Genomic DNA, 20,485 nt, shown 5'->3' with positions numbered 1-20,485 from the left:
TTGCTTACTCCCTATTGCCTGGAGGATGAAGGAGAAAACAGAGAGGATCTTGGATATTGGCTTCCTTGGAAGCTTCCCAGTGATGTTGCATGTGAATTTACCCATCTTCTATAGGGAGCTTGCCAGCCCTTCTATATCCAGCTGTTCTACTATCATGATTCAGAGAAGTCACTCCCTCTATCCACCTATACCCCCACCCCACCAATGTTTTAAGAAGAGTCAATTAAGTTAAATACTAATTTTCATCAGACCCAGCTTGTGAAACCTGTTGCTATAATTTGGTAGGAGATGTACCCCAGAGGCCCATGTGTTAAAGATTTGGTCCCCAGTTTGGCATAATTGGGAGGTGGTAGAACCTTTAAGGAATAGGGCCAACTGGGAGATTTTCAAGTCATAGGGAGTGTGTCCTTGAAGGGGATAGTGGGACACCAGCCCCTTCCTCTTTCTCTTTTTTACTTCCCTGCCATGAGGTGAGTTTGCTCCACCATATACTTCTGCCATGTTATATGGCCATAGGCCCAAAGCAAAGGGACCAAGCAATCATAGACTAAAACCCCCCAAACTGTGAGCTGAAATAATCCTTTTATTTTTGTAAGTTGATTATCTTGATTATTTGTTATAGTGATGGAAATCTGTCTAACATACTTGTGAATAATTGTTTTTAGCTTTTCATTTGTTGAATTAATTGATAATCACTTTTAAGGTATGTACAGAGTCCTGAGAAAGATAACAAAGAAAATATGAGATTTTTTTTCATACTGACAGAACTGAAACCTGATGAGGAAGAAGTGACTATTTATTATTTGGTTAGTTGTTTTTTTTTTTCAGTTCTGGGACCAAAACCAGGGCCTTGTATATACTAGGCAGGTACTCCACACTGAGCTACATACATAGCCCAAGAAGTGACATATTGTGTTAGTTGGCTTTTCATCTCTGTGACAAAATACCTGAGAAAAACAACTTAAAGGAAGAAAGATTTATTTTGGCTCATGGTGTCAGAGGTGTCAGTTCATAGTTCACAGTTCATAGTTCACTGGCTTCACTGTTTCTGAGAAGGAGGGGGGCCTGTGTCAAGATAGAGTCCCCAAGGACTCACCCCCAAGGACCCACTGCTTTCAATTAGGTTATACCACCTAGTTTCCACTACTTCCAGTAGTCCATTCAGCTATGAATCCATCAGTGGATTAATCAGGATCCAATCAGTTCCTGAAAATCCCACCTGTGAACTTTACTACATTGGGGACCAAGCCTTCAATGCATGAGTCTTTGGGAGACATTCTAAATCCAAACCATAACACTCATTTAAGTATCCATGTTAAATATTTGTAGTCAATGAAACTACAAGGGCTTCTAGAGACTACCTAGTTTAACCCTCATCTTTAGCTATAGCCTAGGGATGTAGAGTGACTTCAACTCTGGTCTTCTAATTCTCTATGTAGTTCTTTGGTTCTTTTAGCAAACATGAGAATTCATACTATGCATCAGATGTGGGTGTAATCTTGAACAAGATATCAAATTCACTGTTCAAGCAGCCAGTAGAGCCCAGGAGAGATATACAAATTACATGCCAAATTAACAAAAAGAATGGCAGTTGTAAAAATATCTGTGGGAGGAACACCAAACCCTGTCCCCAGGTTACGGAGCAGCACAGTCTTACAAAATTATAATGCAAAACCACATTATTTAAAATTTTCTGGTAGTTATATTAAAAAATTAAACCGATGCAATTTACTTTTATTGTATTTTCTTTAACCCATACTATCCAATATATTATCATTTCAACATATAATCAACTTATAAAAATTAGATGTCTTACATTCTTTTTTCCTGCTAAGTTTCTGAAATTTGGTGTATATTTCACATTTATAGCATATCTCAATTCAGAATTGCCACATTCCAAGTGGAAAGAGCCTGTTGGTAGAAAGTTTCTTGGAGGATGATTAAGCCAGAAGAATAAAAATTTAGCTTGGAAAATAAATGGACATGGGAGCATTGGAGACATATTCTGGGCTTGAAGAACTAATAAACTCAAAAAGAAAATGCATGGGATTCTTTGTATCCTCTCTTGCAATACAGCGCAACCATTTTTAGGGACGGGAAAGCTAGGGGGAGAAGTGGGTTTAGGGGAATAAGATTGAGTTCAGTTTCAGACATGTTGATTTTGAGTTGTTTGGGGACAACCATGTGGAACTGTGAGCTTCAAGAACTATAGTAGTTCAGAAACTTCTAGGTGAGTTGGACTACAGCACAGAAGCATCAGGAAGGAGATGAAAGTGTAATCAGTGTTTTAAAGGATGGGTAGACAATGTCAGTTACCCTACAGGAGCTGTAAGCTACACAGAGGAACAGACAAAACAAAGCTAATTATTGGAATTACCAAAAGTTTGTGGACACCAAGTCAGCCTATATGTAACATTCACACCCCATTATCTCCTATAAGCAAAATATGGTCACTTGTTATGCTAGAGTGGCATTTTGGTGTAGATGCAGACCTTTTATTAGAAGACTTACATTTTCATCAATCATGAAATCAAGGTCCATTTTGTGTGGCTTAGGGAAATTTCATTAATTTAGGCTGTTAAGATCATTTACAAAGTACATAATTTTTACTGAATAAGTTTTTACCCATGCCTAAAGTGGAATAAACTAAATTTAAACATCACACTTATTTTTCTTTTTTAATCCAAATTGTTAAAACATCCTATAAATTTATATATAAATTTCTAATATAGAATCTGAGCATGGGCAAAATTAAAAATTTCAGATTTTTACTGGGGAAACAAGTGAAATTGTTATATCCAAAATATTAATGTCAAATAAATTAATTTTAAATGGAAAAAATACTAACTTCCCTGAACACATTTCTTCTGTTGTCTTAGCAACTACTAGAACTCATATGGGTGTACAGGGCACAATTACAAAATATGGACTTTTGGGGACTTGTAGAATGATAGTAAATGAATCAAATTGTGAAAATTCGAATATACAATGGATAAATATAATTAGAAAAGGATCTGAATTAGTCTCCTTTCCAGAGGCAATGACAGAAGGTATATATTTTTATTCCATTCTTAAAAAAATTGATGAATATAAGGGAAGAATTTTTAAAATAAAGAGAAAAGTTATTTGCTCACAAAATGCAATCACTGCCTCATTTTCCTACTGGGTCCTTGGAGTTCAGGTAAGACTATACAATATCAGATGAATGATTTGCTGGAGCTGGAGAAATACACAGCCCTTAAGCTGGCATGCTAATGACTGAGCCTCTGGGTTGTATATGCTAGGAAGGACAGGGAGTGTGCTCTTTATCTCTGCTATGGCTTAGAAGGAAAGATTCACCAAGGATTAGTAATGCTAATATCAAGTATTTTATGGCTGCAATTCATTGTGGAACCTCTTGTAAAATCCTGTCAAACAAAATGGCTGTAAGAGCCACTTTTGTTTTGCTGCCAAAAGAACCATTTGGTTTCTGCTAATTTAGTTACAGGTTTAATCAGATATTTGCTTATTGCTCTCGGAAATTTCACTGTCCTAAATATCATGGCTTCATTATTGCCCTAGAAAAACTCCAGAGTTCAGTTTGATTCAGCTCTGTTCATTGGACTCCAAGTTGACATGAATCCCTATGCTAGTGCTACATAGATGAGTAGGGAGGCTTAACACCTTATAAGAGAACTAGGGTCACTTACAGTATAAAGTTAATAAGAACCCCTCCAATGGTGGTGCAACCAAGTAGCCCTAGTGCACCCATCAATCTTTACTGGCCTCCTATCTATCTACTTATCTACAGTTGATTGTAATATAAGATGCAATAGAGATACTGTGAAGAAGGTACTTATTACTGTAGAACAAGAGTTGGCAAACTTTTTCTGTAAAGGTTGAGATGGTAAGTATTTTAGACTTTGCAATCTATATGTGCTCTGTCACACTACACAACTCTGCCATTTTTGTGTGAAAGAAGTAATAGACAATACTTAAATGAATGGCCATGGTTATGTTCCAATAAAATCTCACTTATAAAAATCAGGTAGCAGGCCAAGCTCATGGATTATAGTTTTCTGACCACTGGCTTGGGAATGCAGGGAGGAGACATCATTACTGAGTGCTTGAGTCAAACCTTTGTGAGGGAAGAAGTATAAAAATTGGTTCTAACAGGATGCACAATGTTTCTGTTGGCATACCTATTTTCAATGAAGTTTGTTCTTAGTTGTTGTCAAATTGTTTTACGTATATTAGTATTCTGTCTTCAGCTTTTTTATAGATTCCCTAAATATTGAGGCCAAGTGGTCATTTTCAGTTCTTAACAGGGTTTAGATGAATTCTAAGATATTAAGAATAGAATAGGGACTTCGGGAAATTTTCACTGAGCTTTTCATCTGCTTTTCTAAAGCTCCAAAGCCACTGCTAAAAACTAATAAAGACTATTCTTTTTTAAAATATTTTTTAGTTATTGATGGACCTTTATTTTATTTGCTTATTTATATGTGGTGCTAGGAATCAAACCCAGTGCCTCACACATATGAGGCAAGTGCTCTACTGCTGAGCCACAACTCCAGCCCCAAGACTAGTCTCATTTATCATTTTGGAGTTGTAGATACTAATAGAGCTTCTGAAAGAGGCATTTAACTCGGGATCCACCCATCTGGGAACTCCAAGCTGAAATCTCCAGCAGTCATGGTTCACGTGCTGTTTCAAGAACATGTGAAGAAGTTGGATCCTGGTAGCAGCTTTGGTGGCTCTCATGTTGGCTAGCTCTCCTTGCCATCTTCCTTTCACTTCTAGAAACATTAGCTTCTGGTGTGACTGTCTCCAATGGTGACATCAATGGTGTCCCAAGAAGAGAAGGAGCCTCTTTGATTCTAGACCATAATGGAAGCTCTATGTTAATGCTGAAAGGAAGTAAATTAGCACTCCAATTAAAGGGTGGTCATGTTGTTTATGCATTAAAAACCTGAGATAACCATAAATATGAAGGGCCCTTAATATTCAGGAGACATACTTTGTTTTGTCTTGTTTTACCTGCTCAAATGAATTCTCATGGATTCTTTGACCTGAATCTCCCAAGATCAGTGCCAAGTAAGGAGTGGGCCTTAATATCCATCCTGAAAAACCCTGTCAGGGCAGTTTCATAGGCCTCACAAATACCTGTCAACTGCCACCCATCTAAAATCTCCAACAGCTAAAATCTCCAACAGCCATGGTTCATAGGCTGTTTCAAGAACATGTGAAGAAGTTGGATCCTGGCAGCAGCTATGGTGGCTCTCATGTTGGCTAGCTCTCCTTGCTATCTTCCTTTTGCTTCTAGAAACATAGCTTCTGGTGTGACTGTCTCCATTGGTGTCATCAATGGTGTTCAGTGACATGAAGGTACACAAGTTGTTGATGCCAGAATAAGTGAAGAAATGCAAGAAGGTGGTGCTCTTCTGCCTGAGTGAGAACAAGAAGAACATCATCCTGGAGGAGAGCAAGGAGATCCTGATTGGTGATGTGAGTCAGACTGTAGATGAGCCCTATGCCACCTTTGTTATGATGCTTGCTGATGAGGACTGCTGCTATGACCTCTGTGACGCAACCTCCAAGACCAAGGAGAGCAAGAAGGAAGACCTGGTGTTTATATTCCTGGCCCATGAGTCTGCATCCCTTCAGAGCAAAACGCCAGTTCCAAGGATGCCATCAAGAAGAAGCTGACAGGGATCAAGCATGGATTATAAGAAGACTGCTACAAGGAGGTCAAAGATCACTTCACCCTGGCTGAAAAACTGGCAGACAGTGCCTTCATCTCTCTGGAGGGCAAACCTTTATGAACCTCCCCCAGCCCCCTGCATAGAACATCTGGCAGTCCCAGACCTGCACTAGGGTGTTGCAGGCTGTCTCCTTTTTCCAGACTGGAGGGGCTGGGGGATCCCAGCAGGGGGAAGGCATTCCCTTTACCCCAGTTGCCAAACAGCCCTTCTATCCTTTGGAGTTTTCCTCTCCCTCCATCCCTGACTTCCCTGGCCTTCCCAAACTGCTTTTGATCTTCTGATTCCTCTTGGGTTGAAGCAGACCAAGCCCTCCCTAGGCACCAGGTTTGGGGTGGAAGCTATCTTTTTTTAAAGGATACTCCTACTCCCCACATCCCTACTCCTTGTCCCATCCTGCCAACTTTTATCCACAATACTGACTCTTTGCTGATCTGTTTAGTTCTCTGTATAAATGGAATATTATGGAGATGATCCCTCCCTGTGCTAGCTGGTTCCCCTTCCTTTTCTCTTGGTCTTGACCATTCATGGAAGCAGGACCAGTAAGCAGGACCATTTGGACATTCAACTAAAAAACAACAACAACAAAAAAGACAACAATAAAAAGGCTTGTTAATGGGGAGAAGAAAAAGAACATGTGAAGGCCTGTTACTCAGGGTGTGGTCCTTGGGCCAGCAGCATCAACATTCCCTGGGAATTCATTAGTAACCCCAGTATCTTGATCCAGGCCTGTTTAATCAGAACCTGCATTTTTTTTTTGTAGTACTGGGGATTAAACCCAGGTCCTTGTACATACTAGGCAAATGTTCTACCTGAGCTACATCCCTAGTCCATTTATTTGTTTGTTTGTTTTAAGTTTTGAGACAGGGCCTTGGTAAATCGCCCAGCTTGGCCTTGAACTTGCTATCCTCCTGCCTCAGCATATGGAGTAGCTAGGATTACAGGTGTACACCACTGCACGCAGCTAGAACCTACATTTTTAATAATGCTTAGATGATTCCTGTGCAGACTAAATGGAGAAGCCCTGCTGTAAGGGGCACTTTTCATTATAAAAGGCTTTTCAGCACTTTTCTAATAAATGTATCAGCTAGTTGCTAAAATCTCTTTCCTGGAAACATTCACAGCTGCAGATATATTATTATTGTCAGTTGGAGGAGGAGACTTTTAGAACTTGTCTAATAAAAACTTAGCATGTCACACATGGTTACAATGTAGCTCATTCCCTTTACCAAGTAAGTCTGTACACTTTGTAAATAAATGTGTTCCTTGCTGTGGAAATAATTACTCCATGATGTAGAAATATTGAGAGCTTATTGCCTTCCTAGTGTTTTCAGCTCATTTTGTCTCTATGACAGATCTTAGAAAAATACATCATAGTGTTTTGTCCTGATTTACAAAAGGATTATGTTTGGACATAAAAGGTAACACAGCTTACTTGTGGCTCTTACTTGAGCTAAGGCAAGGGAATTCTGAATTTTTATTTGTTCAGCGATAATATGCCCATATTTGGAGCAGATGGAATGCAAAATATGAATAAACTCCAAATGGAAGCTGGGGAAGATGGATGAAAACCTAATATTATTACTAACGGCACCATTTATCTTCTTTTAGTTTTTATTATGATTGCCATATACGTACAATTGTTATCAAACTTGTTATGGAAATGTCAGGCCACAATGGGAAATTGTGAAAATTATATTTTTAATGTGGGCCTTCTCTTTCACCTCCAGAGTCTGAGATGGAGGCCAGCTCTTCCAGATTTTTCTAAAGACACAGGCCATAATTCAGTCTTCCTTATATGGAGCAAGGAGACATAATGCTTACATTTTTAGTGCATTCTCAGCATCACTTGTTTCCTCAATTTTTATTCAGACTGATCGTTCTTTGAGGACAAAAGTTTGTCATCTCTGTTTATCTGTCATAGTTCTACCCATTAAATGTTACTCAAGGATGACTGGGTGTGTGGCACACACCTATAGTCCCAGTGGCTCTGTAGACTGAAGCAGGACAATCATGGGTTTGAAACCAGCCTCAACAACTTAGCAAGGCCCTAAGCAGCTCAGCGAAACCCTGTCTCAAAATAAACTATAAAAAGAGTTGGGGATGTGGCTCAATGGTTAAGCACTCCTGGGTTCCATCCGTGGTATATAAAAAATGTTGCTTAACATAAGGATTTTCAAATGAACAAAATAAACATAAATAAAAGGAAGGTGATATTGGATGGGAAGCATCTGCAAATAGGCTTCAATCATGATAGGAAAATTCCTATATAATCCTTAGAATATATTTTCTCACTATGATCTTCACAGTTGTTTAAAGATGACAGGGGGAATGCTGGGGGAGGAGGGAGAGGAAAGAAGAAGAGGAGGAGGAGGAAGCTCTGAATGATAGATATCTATTTTCCAGTGTATATATTTGTATCCCTTATGAGGCTTTTTGTACTCTATTCTTATACATTTTTTATGATCTTGGAAATGTGCATATATTGAGAAATCTAGTGAAATAATGCATTTCCTTTGATATCTAGACTGGGAGTATTAAAAATCATTTTAATTTCTGCACTTAGTATCAAGTATACATTTGTTCCTTTATAGTAATAGTTCTGGAAAATTATGAGATGCCATGGAACTGCATGATGAATTCAGGGTTGTAATAAGAAGAGGCAACAGTCATGTAAATGTGGAAATGAAGGTGTGAATCTCTGTATTAAGCAATTCTAAATGAAAAGCCACTAGAAATCTTCCTAGAATTAGATAAAAATAAAGCACACTAGGTTTATATGTTTTGTTTACATTATATATAACCTGTTACAATATCACATAGATACTCTAACTCTAGGGAAGTGAAACAGATGACACATTTAACACCAGTTCATACAGGCATAACTAAGTATGCTGTAACTCTCTACCACACTTTGTTAAGAATATCAGCAGGTTTACTATAAACACCTGTGCTTAAGGGATTATAATTCAGCAGTAAAAATAAAAGAGTTTCTAGCAGACACACAGATAGCAAACTAAACACAGGCGTGTTTGGGATAAAAAGTAGGCACATTTAAGATAGGAAAATCAAGTCTTTGGTAATTAGATAAAACCCAAGTAAGGCTAAAACAATGATGAACATTATTTGGCATCATACCTCTTGATAGTAAAACCACTTTATAACATGATATTTGAAAGCATGTATTAGTTTCTGGTCCCATTTGTTTCTCCTAGCTGCAAAAATTCTTGATTTGAATTTTGGAAAGCAGCCACTACAATGGGTTTTTCCATTATGGTTTGGAACTGAGTATGTTCCATATTTGAGATACCATTCATCCAAATAATGCCCTATTTGTAAGAGAAGATCAATGGTTCAGAGATTTAAAACTTGCTATAAATATTTCAGGTATGGGATGAGCTAAACTACAATGTACTATCTTTGGATCAAATGCTATGGTAAATAGGAATCTTATTCATTTTCCGTGAGTGGTAATTGTTACCTCAGTGAAAAAATTGTATTGCAGAATTTGTGTATCTGGGTCTCTTCCAATCCTATTAAAGAGTATTTCCTTTGAAAAAGAGACCTGTTTAAATGAAGGTGGCATTTTGGAATTTGAAGGGACTTCAAAAATCATGTAGTCTAATGCCTTCATTCCATGAATAAGGTAAATGAGGAACAGAAAAATAATTACTTTCCCAAGGAGACACTATAAATCAGACTTCAGAAAACTATGGCTTGAAAGCCAAATATAGATGTTTTTTTAAATAAAGTTTTATTGGAAAGAACCATGTTTGTTAGTTTACATGTTGTTTGCAGCCACTTTTGATTCAATGGTAGGTTTGAGTATTTGCAACAGAGACATTATAGCCTGTAAATCTGAAAATATTTATTCTCTGGCTCTTTACAGAAAAAGTCTGCTGAACTCCACTATAAATGGTGTACTTAGAACTCAGCCTCTAACTCCTAAGCCAGTGTTTTTTCATCTATTTCCATTTTGTTCACAAAAGTATATACACAGTTATATCAGTTCCTTCCCCTCTCTCTCCACTTCCTTCTTTTTTAATAATGCCTCCCTTTTTATTCCTGTATGTACCTAATCAAAGATAATTTATAAGTAACATTTTGATTCTCTTACTCAGAAAAAAAGCTTAATGGAATAGGAGATAACTATTAAATAAATACCCTTTTAACTTAGGATTATGAAAGTCATTAAGCAAGGCCAAGAAGATTGAGTGAACTACAGTCCAGATAAGCAAATACTTTATATTGTAATCTACAAAAAATTAAAAATTATCAAAACATGAGCACGTTCCCAAGAATAGTGAAAATGTAATTTTCACATAGATAGCTACATGGGAAAATGTTTTAATTTTTTATATACATGCTCATTGAAAAGCCAATTAGTTTTGAGTATGCTTGGTGAGTAGCAATATTAGGTTATAAGTCATCTATAGAGAAGTGAAATGTGAAGATGAATGCTATCTCTCAAATTGATGAGTGGTTGCAAAAGTGATTTAAAAACACATTTGAAAATTAGATTAGGCCATTTGGCATATTCAAGCAATGTTGTGTTTCATTAATTCTACAATCGCTATCAAGTTCTATGACATGATGTATTTGGTGGATCCTGAGAGCATATTCTAGCTTCATATTACAGCTAAAAGCAAAAGACTAGGCCCCCAATGAAGGGGGGGGAGTATTTAATGATTGGTATGGGTTAAGAAGTGATCTGTGTGGGAATAATTTGAGAAATGCAAGGCAGATTTTCCTGTCTCCCAATGCCTACTCTGTGAAATTCCCAGAGCAGGAGTTTAAATAAAGCTCAGGGTTCAGGAAACAACCCAGAACCAGGACAAGTTCCAGGTTGGGTAAATCATGATCCCTGCCTTCCTCAACAATGTTGTAAGTTCCATGAAGGAAAGTAACTTGTCTGCCTTGCATATCTCTAGTACTGCACAATAACTCGCACAAAAGTCCTCAATAAAATGTTTTCAGTGAATGAATGAGTGTAGTGTTATGAGGGCACTAGGTGTTTGGAAGAGAGAAAAAAGAGCTCTCAGACTGCAATATAGCCCATAAAAATGGGGATGTAGAGATAGGGTTGCTATATCACATACAGGACTGACCACAGAGCCTTGAAAACAGGGGTCATTGTTCAATGAATCCTTGCTGATTGACAAGAAAGGCCTATCTAGGTAGAGAAATATTTGGCCCTTACAGTGCCTACATTTCTACTCTGAATCTTGACTTAATCAAAATAAGTCAGTCTTCTCTCTGGTCATCAGTAAAATCAAACTGTCATTTTGAGAGATTCATTCGCCACCTCAGATCTTTTCTGAAAGAAAGAAGAATAAAAAGGATAGGTTAGTGTCTGGCATTCATTAACAAATGTGAACATCCCATTCTGGATGTGCCTTGGGCTCCTGGCATATTGAAACATTGGCGAGAAGCTTTCTAACCAGGATAGAATGTTCTTTGATGTTAAAACCCATGTTCTGTTGCCTGCTTTGTGCTGTTGCTGTTCTTTCTTGTCTGTCCCACTTCCTTCCTCTATCCACCAGAACGTGGGGGTCCTCTCTGTTATCCACTGACACATTTACTCATCATAAATTCTAGGAACATTTTGTCCTGCTTTCTGATTGTTAAATAATTATTAGCTCATATTCCCATCTTGATCTCTGCCTTCTGATCATTCCAAGCAGGAACATTTGAACCTTTTCTGCCACATCCCTACTACCCACAATTACCATGATATTTGCATATAAAGTTCTCACGTCTTGTGTGTCAGCTCAGTTAACAAACAGTAGCTGTTAGACAACTACCATCAATAGACACTGCTTGAATTATACGAGTCATATTTGAATAGACTTTATGACATAGTTTACAAATATTGGTCATTATTGCTGAGATTTGCAGGGAAGAACTATATCATCTTTCTAAAGTTTAAAGCTTATGATGATACCACCAGTTATGGGTGATGAGTCCTGCTCCCTCATATTTTGAAGTATAACATTAGAGAAGCACACTGAGGCAAGCATATAAAGCAATATTTATTTAAAAAGGGGTAACATAGATTTCTCCCAGGAGGGAGAAGGGGGCCATAGCTGGTATCCCAAGAAGTGAGGGTGTTCTGCCTTTTTATATGTCCTAGGCTTCCTTTGTTCTCCTGCTCTCTTCCCCTTATCTCTCTCCTTCCTGTGTACTTGACTAGGCCTAGGAGATGCTCAGTGGGATGGCCAAAAGGTGAGAAGCAGATGGACAGGGGAAAGGCAGAATGAAGCAGTCCATGACACATTAACAACTTTATAACTCCCTATAGGGAGGGACAATTCCTTGGAGAGGTTACCTTAGCAACAGGTTGGTGCAGGGGCAGGTTGTCTTGATAGAGTGGAGAAGGGCTCAGAAGGTATATTAATCCCTCAGGGGGCAGTCCCCAACTTCCTGGACTCACTCACATTGGACTTTTTTATCTGACCTGACTTGATTACCTATCTATACTGACTTCCTGTCTAATTCTGGCTTCAGTGACAGCTTTGCATCTTGAAAACACAGTTGAATAATGAGACAGGACAAGTAAATGCAAAACATAAAGCCTAATGGATACTGAATCAAACAAAGATTTTTTAAAGGACACTATTAGGATAATTGGAGAGATCTGAATGTGGACTATACATTAGATAATGTTATTATATCAACATTAAATACACTTAATGTGATATTGTTTTGTGGTTTTAAAGGAGAATGTCTTTTTATGAGATTGATGCTGCAGAATTTGAGGGCAACATGTCATGGTATCTATGACTTAATATCAAATGTTTCAAGTAAAGATTTATAATCACAAACAGAGATAGGGAATGAAGGGAGAAAGATAAATGTTACAACATATTAACAATTGATAAACCTAGGTGTTTGGAAGAGTCTGCATTATAGCCCTTAGGCAAGGAGATGTATAGGATGTCAATGTTTTTTATCCTTTGCACTATTGATATTTAGGGCAGGGTGATTCTTTGTGTTGAGGCTGGTCTGTGCATTGTGGGATATTTAGTGGCATCCCTAGTCTCTACTCACTGCAGACCATTCCTCCCTGCTAGTAGTGACAGCCAAGAACATCTGCAGATGTCAGAAGATCACTGGGGGGCAGAATTGCCCCTGCAGAGAACCATTGGTGTGGGTAAATAGTACAGTGATGTTTGTTAGACTCATATTTCAACTTTTCTATATGATTAAAATTTCTCCAAATAAAAAGCATAAACAGGCCAGGTATGGTAGTGTGCTCCTATAATCCCAGCAACTCGGAAAGCTGAGGCAGGAGGATTACCAGGTCAAGGCCTGCCTCAGTGACTTAATGAGACTCTATCTCAAAAATAATTTTTAAATAGCTGAGATGCAGCTTAATATTAAAGAACCTGTGGATTCAGTCTCCAGCCTAGTACTTCCAGGGGAAAAAAATGAAAAAGGGTAAACAAGGAATCATGGTCAGGACAATAAGCTTATCCTCAGGGAAGAGTCACATCCTACTTAAAGTAGAGAAATGAAAGCAACTTTACATCAAGGAAACTAATGAAGGCTTAAAAGTCTAACGTCATTTAGGTTTAGACTTACATACTGATTTTGTTTTGGAACCTTCAAATTTCTATTTCATCTTAACAAAAACTCCTAGGATGATGATGCAGCAAGTTCCTGTTGAGCACAGTGCTGGCTTTGAAAACCTGGACCTGCCTGTTTATTGTCATATGACTCCTTTTGGAGGATGCCCCCAAATGAGAGCTATTCATTCATTCACTTATTCAAAGGGTACTGTTATTAAACAGTCTGCAGGTACTAAATGCTGTACTCAACATTGATGTAAACAGTAGTAGTGGTTTTGGATCCACTTATTTCAAAGTATAGACTTGGTGGTCATTGTCAAACTCAAAGGAGAGGGTTGGAAACCTAGGAGTCATGAGAGTTCCCTTGTCTGTCTGTACATTTTCACCATGCAGAGACATATATCCACCCAGTCATTTGTTAACAGCAAGTAATGTTCTAGGGCTATGTTGTAATTCCAGGTATTTAGGTTACCCTTCCAAAAGCAATGACAAAAAAATAATTTCTGTGCAACTTTGTGTTCCTTGGTTAAACCAAACTTAACAGGACAATTTATGTGTCAGCTCAATATATCTACCAGGCATATAAAGATAAGACTTCTTCTTGTCCTTAATGAAATACCAATTGGCTGGAGGATATAATAGATAAGTAAAGAGAGCATGCTACTTCAATGTGGTAAGGCTAATGAGAAGAGTTCAAGTTGCAATGAATATATTCAGAAATAAATGTTTATTAAGAATTGACTAAGTGCATCAAGTGGGGATGTTTTTCTTAATGTTATGACATCTCCAGAAGCTTATAATCTTGAAAGACTTGAATACACACAGTTATTAGAAATTATACAAAGTAGATGTTTCCAGAAAGGTGCATACAATAGTTGCCCATGACTATAAGAAAGCAAGGTACTAATTGTGGGGTATTTGGAATCTACTTTATGCAGGTGATAGTTTTTGATAAGAGTGTAGGAAGATGGGTCAATTTTAAAGTGATGGAGAAGTATGGGGAATTGGTGTGGATGAGGAGAATGTTTTAGCCAAAGGAAATAACGTGAACTGAGGTATGGAGTTAGGAACATAGAAAATGTGTGTTTGTTTGAGATTGTTTTAAAGCAGCAGAATATTGTTATATAAAATTAGAACAATACTAATCTAGAAAAGAAGGTCTCGGTGATTGTGTTTATTTTCTGCATCAGGGGTTTTGGTGTTCTAAGTTTTGTTTTGTTCAGTGATATATGTCAAGCACCTAGAACAGCATGTGGCACAAACTAGACAATGTTTATTACATGTGTGCAAATAATAACAATAGCAACCAAATTTGATTACCCAATTTTGGGAGTCCTTACAACAATCCAACAAGGTGGTTAGTATTGTCCCTAATATTCAGAGAAAAAAACTGATGTTTTTATGAGAAAAGGGAACCTACATAAATTTATATGGATGTTAATTAGTAGAGCCAATGTTCAAATGCAGTACTATCTGAATCAAGATTTCATGGTTTGGCCTTATTTCTTCTCCCTGATTCATCCCTTGCTTTTGCATAAATAGTAGAAAACTGGGCATCTCTCTATTTCTCCCTCCTCCTCCTCCTCCTCCCCCCCTTCCTCCTCCTCCTCTTCCTCTTTCCACTTTCCCCTCCCCTTCCCTTTCCCCTTCCCCTTCTCCTTTTCCTTCTCCTCCTTCTCCTTGTAGTGGGAACTGAATCCAGGCCTTTGCACATTCTAGCCAAGTCTTCTTACTACTGAGCTATATCCCAAGCCCCTATATCTTCCTTTTTAAAATATAATTAGCATATCTTCAGAATCTTTCCATATCATTACATAAAGAAATCCCTTTCTTATTTTACAGCTGCATTGCATTCTATTGTTTGCTTTTATAATACTTTATTTAATCCCTCCTATACTAATGAATACCTAGGTTAAAGGACAAACTCCTAAATAGAAGATAGTCAAGATGCAATAAATGGCAATGCACATTTCCATACAGGCACACCAAAACTGTGTGTTTTCAAAGTTCCACTACTTCTCTATAATTTCTCCAGTGATTCCACTAAGAATCCACAGGGAGTCATAGCCCTTTCCTAGTTTCTATTGTTTAAGAGAAATTATAGTGATAAAAATAATGCATGCTCATTATAGGAAATAATATATGAAAAAGCAGACAATTTTTAAAACACCACAATCTTATAATCCAGTGATAGCCACTATGGACCCATCCTCCTAGAACATTTATCTCTGTCTATGTATAGGTTTTTGGTGTGTTTGCAAAGTTAATCATATTGTGCTCACTCTTTTAATAAAAACTTTGTTCATTTAACAATGCATCCTGTGACTGTTTTCATCTACAACTTTGATTTAATGACCAAATGGTATTCTATTGTTGAATGAGTTGTCAACAACCCTCCTTGCTGAGCCGTTGTGAATAAAAAGAAATAACCCATGAAAATACCTGAAATAGTTCTGCCTAACAGTAGTTATTAACAAATGGCATTGTCCCCATGCCCATGCTTTTACCCAACTGAAAGCAGAAGGCTACAATTTTAATGCCTGATATTCTGTGCCAGTACCTTCATGTACCTTGATTTCATTTATTATTTCAATTTACATTTGAGCATCAGTTATGTACCTGGCATTACTCTGAGTAATAGCATGGAAAAATGAAGAAGACATGGTCACTGCCTCCTCAGGGTGTGTGCCCAGTTCATGTTAGCCACTTGGAATTGTTTGTTTATTTGGGAGGCACAACTATGAACTCATGAGCAGGTGCAACAGCAGTCAAGCAAATGGAGATCAAGACCTGATCTGTCAACTGTTCCCACATTTAGTTCTTTGAGCAATGAAACCTGGCTGTTTTGTTCTCCTCAACAATACATGGCCATTTATAATTGTCTTTCCAAGTATACAGAGTTGAAGAATTCAATGAGCTAAAAGATACAAATGCATTTTGAAAAAAATGTAATTTAAGTCAGAGCTATATCTGACTTTAAGGGCAACCCCTGTGTGTGATGTTTGGGTAGCCTAGATACATGACCTCAGATCTTCAGGACATCTGTCATCTGTCATAGGATCATACACAAAATGAGGCTTAAATTTATATGTACAAACTTTGAGGAGGAGAACCAGTTAACCCAGAATTACTTCTAGTAATTCTCCCTGATTCCTAACTAGGAAACATAACTAATTCAACAGGCTGTGAGAGGGTTGTGCTGAAACTCACAGATGTATCATCACAAAATTAGTTTTATTGTGTAGGTTGATAAATCATATAATGAAGCAGATGAAAATAAACCAAAAAGATGTTTAAATTTGATTGTTAAAATATACATTCAGGGGTAGTTTGTAACTCAGTGGTTGCACATTTGCTTAGTATGAGCAAATCCCTGGGCCCAATCCCCAGTATGTGTGCATATATACATACATATATATATATACACATACATACATATATACACACATGCATACATATATACACACACATACTTACATATATATGTGTGTGTGTGTGTATGTATGTGTGTGTATATATATATATATATATGGATAAGTATATCTACTACACAGATTCACACACACACACATACACACAAACACTTAAATATCATTTACCATAGTTAAATTCTTGACTCATAATACATCTCTGTTTGACTAAATGATTTTGTAATTAATATATTTCTGTCTGCTTTAATAAGCTTGACATTGGTATTTAAAGTAGTTTTTAACTGTTTGCTTCTCCCTTTTCTGTATTTGCCTGTCCTGAAATCTTTAATATGGTTGGTGGGATTATTCTTCTGTCTGTATGGCTTTGAAGTTATATTTACCCTATTGGCATAGCTTTCTTCATATGCACCTATACGGAAACCTGCTAATAAAGGTGGCGGTATGGACAGTTGTTACCTCTCATTTAAGGAAAAATATATTTTGACTACCATTGTTGAAGTCTAACTTAAAGAATAAAGTTATGTTCTGAGATATAAGAGAATGAAACTTAATTCAGAACATTTTTTTGAGTGGTCAGCATGATTGACTAGAATCTGGTAAATCAATTCCTTACTGATTGATAGAGACAAGAAACTTTATAGGACAGGGCTCCCAGGACATCATGTCAAGGACCCCTCTCTAACTACAATGGGGCATACCAAGCTAGACACAAAAAGAACATGATTTTCAGAAAAACTTGGAAATTTTAAAATTCACCCAGAAACATTGACTGTGGTTCATTTTCCTCACTCCCTCTTTACTTCCTTTACTTTAATCCACATTGCAGTCAACCCAGGAGATATCTAGAACACCACCAGTTTGCAAATGCAAAATGCTATTAGAATATACCTTTAGGTATCTTTAGGGTTTCAGGGCCTGTGACCCCACCACCATTTAGAGCAAAATAAATGAGAAAATGATTTTCATTTTGTAACACTATACAATCAAGGGTCATTCTGAAAATAATCTCTTTGAGTCCAACAAAATAAGAATGATCAAATTCTGGGTCATGTTTTAATTTGTTGGATTTGTATAGTGTCATTCAATGTCAAGGATGAATAATTGAGTATATGTAGCTTTGGTTTTTTTCATATCTGAAATGAACATGATGATTCACTTCCCAACACTGAGTCTCAAAAGAATACAACTTGATTCTGGTTACTGGTTCCAAAATATTATGAAGTATCTAAGAAAGCCTGTATGTTGGTATTATACTTAATTGCTACACGGTGTGAGAAATATGGAGTTTGGAGTAGGAAGCTCCAGGGTTCAGTCTGGACATTTTTCTAGCAGGAGCCTTGCCTAGGCTGTAGGGCTCTTGCCTCTTCCACACATTTCTGTGTCTAATACAATCTATGGAAAGCACAGTGTCTGTTAAAGGATCTAGTCTCCTTTCCAAGTAGATTGCTGCCCCTATTGTGTAAGTTATATATTCTCTCCGATTCTTAGCTTCTTCATATTTAAAACAGAAACAATAATGCTTAAGAAGGTACCTGTTGCATTCTGAAGCAGCCCTGTGGGTATCAAAAGAAAGTGTGGATGTAGAAATGCTGGTTAAATGGTTAGGTCAAATGCAAATGTTACTCTCATTACTATTACAACTACTTTTTATATACCATTTGATGAGACTGTTATAAATAAGCCAAGCTTTGTACTTTAGGGCTTTGAATATCTCATTTGTCTTATAGCATCACTGTGATCTGTATATTGTTATTTCCATTTTATACATAAAACCAAAATGCAGAAAGACCAAGCTATTAAGTGACAGAGCTGGGATTTTAACTCATTCTTTCTGATATAAAGACACATGGTGCTTACCATAATTAGGATTTAAGTGGAAACATTGAGAATGCTTTTTTCCTTGTTTTCAAGTAATATTTATTGAGCCCCTACTCTGCAAAATACAGGGCTAAACTTTGTATAGTCACAACCCTACTTTCTCATAAAAAGCTCTGTGAGCAAAGCAGGGTATAATCCAACTTGGCACTATTACCATTTTGGCTGGATCATTTTTTTGTGCATGGAACTGTCTCATGCAATGTAGTATGTTTAGCAGCATTCCTGGCCTCTACCCACTAAACCCCAGAAGCACACATTTCCATTCCCCCACTTGAGACCACTAAAAATATCTCCAGACATTGCTAAGTGTTCTTTGAGGCAAAGTCACCCCGAATGGAAATGTTGAATTAGAATAACTCCACTTGATAGGTGATGAAAATAATGTATGGAGTTTAGAGTAATTTGCCCAGGGTCACAAATATAGTAAGTGGCAAAATTTGAATCTGAGTCAGGAATGTAGAACTTGATCTCACATTCTTCTCCCCTATAGCATCCATTTTTCTTTTTTATTAATTAATTAATTCTAATTAGGTCTATAATGACAGCAGAATGCATTTTGATTCATTGTACATAATTGCATCACAACTTTTCACTTCTCTAGTTGTACATGATATAGAGTCGCACCATATATGCAGTCATACATGTACCTAGGGTAATGATGTCCATCTCATTCTTCCATCCTTTTCGTCCCCATACTCCCTTCTAACCCATCCCTCCCCTTTGCCCCATCAAAGTTCCTCAATTTTTCCCACTCCCCACCATTATGCATCAGCATCCACTTATCAGAGAGAACATTCCACCTTTGGTTTTTGGGAATTGGCTTACTTAACTTAGCAGGATATTCTCCAACTCCATCCATTTACCTGCAAGTGCCATAATTTTATTCTCTTTTAATGCTGAGTAATATTCCATTGTGTATATATACCACAGTTTCTTTATCCATTCATCTATTGAAGGGTATCTAGGTTGCTTCCACAGTTTAACTACTGTGAATTAAGCTGCTATGAACATTGATGTGGCTGCATTACTATAGTATGCTGATTTTATGTCCTTTGAGTTTAGACTGAAGAGTGGGATAGCTGGTCAAATGGTGGTTCCATTCCAAGTTTTCTAAGGAATCTCCATACTTCTTTCCAGATTGATTGCACCAATTTGCAGTCCCACCAGCAATGTATGAGTGTGCCTTTTCCCCCACATCCTCACCAACATTTATTGTTGTCTGTATTCTTGACATCTGCCATCTGACTGGCATGAGATGAAATCTTACAGTAATTTTGATTTGCATTTCTCTAATTGCTAGATATGTTGAACATTTTTTCATATATTTGTTTATAGAATGTATATCTTCTTCTGACAAGTGTCTGTTCAGCTCCTTGGCCCATTTATTGATTGGGTTGTTTGTTTTCTGGGTGTTGAGTTTTTTGAGTTCTTTATATATACTTGAGATTAGTGCTGTGTCTAATGTGTGTATGGCAAAAATTTGCTCCCAAAATGTAAACTCTCTCTTCACCTCATTGATTGTTTCTTTTGCTGTGTAGAAACCTTTTTGTTTGAGTCCATCCCATTTATTAATTCTTGATTTTATTTCTTGCACTTTAGGAAACTTATTAAGGAAGTTGGGGCCTAATCCAACGTGATGAAGATTGGGCCTACTTTTTCCTCTATTAAATGCAGGGTCTCTGGAATAATTCCTAGGTCCTTGATCCACTTTGAGTTTAGTTTTGTGCATGGTGAGAGATAGGGGTTTATTTTCATTTTGCTGCATATGGATTTCTAGTTCTCCCAGTACCATTTGTTGAAGAAGCTATCTTTTCTCCAATGCATGTTTTTGGTACCTTTGTCTAGTATGAGATAACTGTATGTG

General features: G+C 37.3%; 1 protein-coding gene and 1 pseudogene across 8 annotated transcripts in view; both read left to right on the top strand.

The window, feature by feature from the left end:
- Positions 1 to 20,485, top strand: part of Frmpd4 (FERM and PDZ domain containing 4) — a 786,938-nt gene that overhangs the window by 569,029 nt on the left and 197,424 nt on the right. The window lies entirely within an intron of this gene.
- Positions 5,253 to 5,804, top strand: LOC101955621 (cofilin-1 pseudogene; annotated as a pseudogene).

This window comes from Ictidomys tridecemlineatus, chromosome X (genome assembly GCF_052094955.1).
Source record: "Ictidomys tridecemlineatus isolate mIctTri1 chromosome X, mIctTri1.hap1, whole genome shotgun sequence".
Taxonomy (NCBI): Eukaryota; Metazoa; Chordata; class Mammalia; order Rodentia; family Sciuridae; genus Ictidomys; species Ictidomys tridecemlineatus.
This window is presented reverse-complemented; position numbering and strand designations above follow the sequence as displayed.